General features: G+C 38.8%; 1 long non-coding RNA gene across 1 annotated transcript; it reads right to left on the bottom strand.

The window, feature by feature from the left end:
- Nucleotides 1–3,772: 3,772 nt before the first annotated feature.
- On the bottom strand, nucleotides 3,773–6,219 carry LOC116189869. Its single transcript, XR_004152498.1, has 3 exons — nucleotides 6,117–6,219; nucleotides 4,877–4,943; nucleotides 3,773–4,198 (listed from the first exon to the last, which is right to left on the bottom strand). It is a non-coding gene; the product is annotated as an uncharacterized LOC116189869 (long non-coding RNA).
- Between the last annotated feature and the right edge of the window lie 417 nt (nucleotides 6,220–6,636).

Genomic DNA, 6,636 nt, shown 5'->3' with positions numbered 1-6,636 from the left:
CGGCACATGTAAGCAATGTTACGAATTTATCGTGCCACGTGTGTCATTCTATCAATTTTGGACGGAAAGTTAGCGTCGGGCTAGATGTTAAACCAAAACATCAACGTTAGACTATCTCAGGTAAAAAATCAAGTTTGGGCTAGAACTAAGAATTCTGTCAAACGTTAGGCTATATGAGGTTATTATCCCAAATGATTAGCACTATCTATTAGCGCAAACAGTGAAACAAATTTGACTGGTATTTTGAAGTTTGAGCGGATGACAAATGTAATACCTCCATCGAAGAAGCTGATGAATTCCGGCGAAGCACCAAGAGGGTTAAGGAATCCACTGCCCCCCTTTCTACACTCGATGATCTCATCGTTGACCCATCGCCTTCTTACGAGGATAAACTTGCAGGCTCTATATTTCAGGAGCTTTCGAAGAAGCCTTGTGTATTGAGCACTCATATGAGGATGACACTAATGATGACATCCCACCGAAAGAAGATGATGGCGAACCTTTAGTCTTACTCACCAAGGAAGAGAAGGTTTGCATCTGTGCCCCTTGGAGGGACTCACTGATAATCAAGCTCTTCAGAAAGGCCCTCGGTTATGGATATTTTGTCCAAAAAATCACGTGCCTCTAGAAGCCAATTAGAGGACTTAATATCGCGGATATCGGCAATGGATTCTACATAGCGACCTTCCACAATAAAGAGGACAGGGGGTTAACTACTCCGAGATGGTCCTTGGTTTATCAACAATCGTTTCCTATCCATCCTATAACGAGAGCCAAGCTTCAAGCCATCAAAAGCCTCCTGCTCAACTATCACTCATTGGCTGCGTATCCAAGAACTCCCCTGGGAATATTACAACTGAGACATGATCAGGAAAGCTGCTATGCAGATAGGCCCACTACTAAGGGTTGACAGCTACCAGGCAAGGTCCCTAAGGGCTAATTTCGCCTGAATATTTGTTCAAGTTAACTTGGAGTTGTTCGAGTTAACTTCGAGAAACAATTGCTGAAGGTCATCTGGTTTGGTGACTCTATGCAGAAAATTACATATAAGGGAATCACCACACTGTGCTGTGAATGTGGAATTGTCAGCCATAGAAGAGATCATTGCCTCTCTTTGAACAAACTCCTCACGCCCTGCTCGAAGGAACCCTCTTAAGGGTTCCTACCAAATGATATGTCAATTTTCGGTGAAAAAGCATCGAGATACGACTCACTGTCAGACAAGAAGGTCGATTATGGCTCTTCGACCTTAATCAGCAGCCGGAAAAAGAAGACGTCGTCACTAAGAGGGACCTTTGGCGACCATCCCGATAATCAGAAAGCCCTAATTCTGAACCAAAAAGCCTCAAACGTCATCCCTCTCATGGCCTCCCAATTTAAACTCTTTAAAACATCTCCCCCTCATCTCTATCTCTACTTCCTCGAAATTACCTGATGCCCCCGCCCTCTTGCAAGTCTCCTTCAGCTGAAACCCTAGATCGTCATTCGAACTCAATCGTCCTTGATGTATCCGACCAGGCAGGTGGAGAACTTGCGCTTATGGATCAAGAACATGGCACCACTTCAGTGGAGAGTGTGTTGGCAAGCAACATCCTCAGCTTCCCAGATCACCCGGTGGGGGCAATGATAGTAGGGGAATGCACCTATAGCCCTTTGTTGGCTCCAGAAAGGGCAACACCATGGTTTATCCTCTTGTGCATCATTGCCCCAAACGAAGGAGTAGGTCACCAGCAACAGCCGTTAAGACACATTGCGATAATTATAGCTCCCTTATCAACCTTTCTCGCGATGTTCCCGCAAAATGCCTGAAAGAATGCTATGGCAATTGGACTAGCTTAAGGGATCACCCACTAGCAACTTTCTCTCCCCTAGCTCAGGTCAACCCAGAGAGGCAACTCATAGTGGTTATGGCACTGGATGTCTACTTCCTAGTGAGAGACACAGTAAGAGCTCAGTTTTTGAGCCCCCAACTGATCCTTAAGAAAATAATATTGAGAACAGAGAAAACAATGCAAGACGTTATCATCAAACTTTGGCTATCGCCAAAAACCTCCTAATGGATTATGAGGTCTCAGCTACACAATTGGGCCCTTAGTTACGCAATTGGGCTGGAATTCATAGTGGCCGTGATGAGTGCAGAACACGATCTTCAGAATGTCCTCTTCAGAAGCCCACGTCACTACCTCCTTCTAAAGCCGGCGAAGCAAAGGAACTTCGGTTAGGTTGAATAGCCGAGTTCTACAACATTTCCTTAACCAGCTTCTCAATCTCGGTCTTCTGTAGGTAAGGATATATGTAAGGTCATAAATTGACAAGTGGTGCATTGGGCTTTAGGGGAATTCCGTGATCATGGGCTTTAGAAGGAGGTAGTGACAGGGCTTCCGAAAAATGTCTTCAAACTCGTCTAGAAGTGATTGCAGGCTCGGGTGACATAGCTCTTCCTTTTGATTCACCATTAGGATCTGCGCTAACATCCTACACGAGCTTGGCCCAATTGATTTATGCATTCCCTTCTCTTTCAAGGCTAGGCATCTCATCAGAGTCGTTTCTCCTTGTAACTCAATCTATTGCCCATCTTGGGAGAAGGACATGAGTTCCTAAAATCGAACATGATGGGGTTGTAGCATATGCGTCCAATCAACCCCGAGAACCATCTCACAACACCCCAACTTCAATAATCTTTCATCAGCCTCGAATTCATGTCCCTGCATGCTCCACTTAAAACTCTGGACAATGGCTATGGCTTACCATCTTTTGCCCGTCAGCCACGGTTACCTGCATGGGTTCCAAGAAACTCGGACAATCCTCTACCACACAATTAACCGCACTAGCTACCATTGGATCCAAGAAATCGTGTGTTTTCTAAAAGTTGGCTGCTTTGAGGTCTTTTGTTATGTGGATTTAAGCTTTAATGTTCTCTGTGTTGCTCTTTCTTGGATTTACTCAGATATGTTCCTAGGAGCTCTATGCACGGCATCACGAAGAGCTTATCCCTCGAAGACTTTTAATACCTTAGGTTATCTAAATAATGTTCCATTTTCTACCGATGAATAAAGATTACTGGTTGACGCAATTTTCCGCAAGTATTTCCTTAGTCAGTACATCTGCTTACCTAGGATTGAGCAAGTCCGTTAATGTTACGATCCGAATTTTCAGTTGAATTTCCCCTATATTTCTTCGATATCTATTACTACATGACTATTCATATAAAATTGGCTCTCCATAGACTCCCAAAAATAAAAAACCAATCTAGTAAGCTCTAATATATATATATATATATATATATATACTTCTCAAGAGATTACTTTTTCGTACTCACATCAGTAATACAACTTAACAAAATTTTCATGTCGTAACATTTTCAAATATATTCTATACAAAAAGAATATCCATCAAATAACTAAAGTCCATACCTAATTCTCCAAGCTGATCCCCGATGTCCAAAACGTTCTCATGTGTAGCTAGAAACTTATCTGAAAAAATATATGCAGGGTGTGAGCTGCATTTCAGTTAATACTATATTCCAAAGTAAAATGAACTAATATTAAGTAATAAATATGTTTTTAAACAACCAAATATTCATATAGTTTACTAGCATAACCAAGTCCATCATTTAATTCACCAATACAGCATATTATGCAATACATACAAATAATTACTAAACTCATTCATAAACAATCAATTATCTTTATAACCATATAATAATATTAGAATTAACTATTAACTCAACACCACCTAACGGTCACACACTAACTAAATCAAGCTGCAGCAAATAACACGACTTTCACAAAACAACTTCAGACAATCTCAACAATTATTTACAGCAATCAAACTAGGCGAACAATATACAACACAACCAATCAATATAGCCATAGGTTGCATTTCCTCGCAACAGAGTTATGACGGTACCGTCACCTCGCACATCTCATTCATATCATCCTCAACTCCCAATATCCATGTCTCAAAAGTAGGAGCCGCCTATTAACCTCCGGTGGTAAGAGTTGACCTCAATTTATATTTCACCAGGTCGAACGGCCGATCGGACCCCTTTTTCTATTCCACCGGGTCCAGCGGCCAACCAGACCCCTATTTATATTTCGCCGGTTCCAGCGGTCGATCTTGCCCATATTTACATTCCATCGGATCCAGCGACCGATCAGGTCCATTTTATAATCCGCCGGGTCCAGCAGTCCCATGGCTATAGTTAAACAATAACACAATCGTAATCAATTGCAACCATATCATCTCACCTCATATATCATCATACACAACCACAATCCCAATCACATTACAATGGTAGCATGTTATAATAACATATCTCATACACAATCACACTGCATATCTCAATTCAAAATAAAATGGCAATATCTCTCAAATCAATTCACACAACATAGCAAGACCGATTTCTTAATCTCTAACTATCACAATATTTTTATTAAATAATTTATATAACTATAATACATCATTTTACAAGAGAATAAAGTACTCACATAACATATATATATAGGGATTTTTACCTAAAATGACCCATGGTTTACCAATTTTGTCAAATCTATCATATGCTTTTTTTTTGTCAAATATATCCCATGGTTTACTTTTTGCATCAAATCTATCCCGGCGTTATCTTTTCCATCGACATCTAATGGCTGTGCTGACGTGGTACGTGGAGAGATAGTGGGCCACGCTTGCCACGTGGGCGCCACGTCAGCATAGCCGTTAGATGTCGACGGAAAAGATAACGTCGGGATAGATTTGATGCAAAAAGTAAACAATGGGATAGATTTGACAAAACGGGTAAACCATGGGCCATTTTAGGTAAATTTCCCTATATATATATATATATATATCTCATTTCACATTGGAATGAAGTACTCACCGAACTCGCCAAAACTATTTCAATGAGTCAAGCCTTCCAGGTGCATGATTTTGATCTCTTTTGTTGCCTATCATTTGAAGCATAAAACTAAATTATGAACAACATAATAATACGATCATACATATCAGTGCTGGCAGGTATCCTCCTGATAGGAAAAAGCCACATTGATACTTCCATAATCAATCCCATCTCTATTTTATCCCATATTACCCATCAGCCCCTATCAACATGTTACTTAATCGATATAACTTAATCACGTAACACCATTAATTTGAATCACTACCTACCTTTAGATCTTTCTAGAATCACCACTAAATGATGTTTAACCTTCACACTATGCTTAAGCAATTAAATGAAGAAAATATGCATTTCGATTATTAACAAGATACTTAAATTAATAAAAAATTGATTTCAATAGTGGAACTCCGCACAAATAGCTTCTCAACTCGACCAAGAAAAGCAAGGTTAAAAGTAAAAGAAGCTCAATTAATTTAAACTCAACGTCTCACACTCAAGCATTTCACTGATTATAAACTTAATCTCTTCTCTTATTGTCTTCTCAATCTTTTATCTATTCCCTTCTTTCCATGCTTTGTTCTATTTTAAATAATACCACTAACCTAACATATTTCAATTCACAAACAGAGCACGATCAACAAAGAGAGATGGAAGAAGTAAACCTCAGCTTATATTAGTCATTTAACTGCCCCTAACTTGTCAATCTAACAATCCACTTAATCATGATTATGGCTCATCAAATGAAATGCATATATGAGTAAGAGAAGAATCTTATAGTCAAAACTTATAAAATCAATCTCATTTAATCTAATTACTTCAACTCAAGATAATTAAGCAAAGCTAAATCCATAGATATATCTATCTTTTATCCAACTAATTACGTCAATTGGAATCATAATGCATAAAATGAGAACATGAATTCAATCTTGCATTTTTTTTTAATATTGATAAAAAACACTCAACTCTCACATAATCAATTCATACAAATGTCAATTCAACTCAGCCACCACACGTCAAATTTACAGCTAGACAACCACATAAACTCAACATATAAACTCAATTCTCTATTAATCCCTATAAAACTCAAGCAATCACATCTAATCGGTCCCCTTCACTATCAAATTAATCGAACCCTAGGCTGAGCTAAGATGAAAGAAGAATAACTTAATCGGCACCTAATCATAGTGAATAAGAATGTCTAAGGTGAGAAGAATCAACTTACTTCAAAAACCCGAGTCTAGCCTTCCTCTCCTCCTTCGTTTCTTCCTCAGCTCACTCTGTCCTATCCCTCTCTTCTCTCGTCCTCTGTTTCTCTGTTTTCTCCCGCCCAAAACAAAACAGAACAAAGAAGGAAAGGAAAAAAAACAAAAGAAAGAAGAAAGAAAACCAAATGAATTGAAAAGAGTGGCGGTGGAAAAATAGAACACGTGGAGCCCAGGCTAATCTTTCCTTTTTTTATTGGCTTCAGCAACATATATATATATATATATAATGTAGCTATATATATAAGTATGTAAGTGTATGTGTATGCATGCTATTTGACATAAGAAAAATATCAGGTCTCACAGTTAACTACAATACTAGTTTATCAGCGGTAATTATTGAAGATTTACTAATACTCATCGACTAGCAAAGAGATAATTTAAATAAATCTATATCAAGTGTCTAAGGGCCTGAACTAGATTATCCATGTGAGTGGCCATTCATATCCGTCATTATCTTCTGCGTCTTTTCTCTAGAGT

Source organism: Punica granatum, unplaced genomic scaffold (assembly GCF_007655135.1).
Source record: "Punica granatum isolate Tunisia-2019 unplaced genomic scaffold, ASM765513v2 Contig00032, whole genome shotgun sequence".
NCBI lineage: Eukaryota > Viridiplantae > Streptophyta > Magnoliopsida > Myrtales > Lythraceae > Punica > Punica granatum.
Note: the sequence above shows the minus strand (reverse complement) of the source record. Positions and strands in the feature narration are given on the sequence as shown.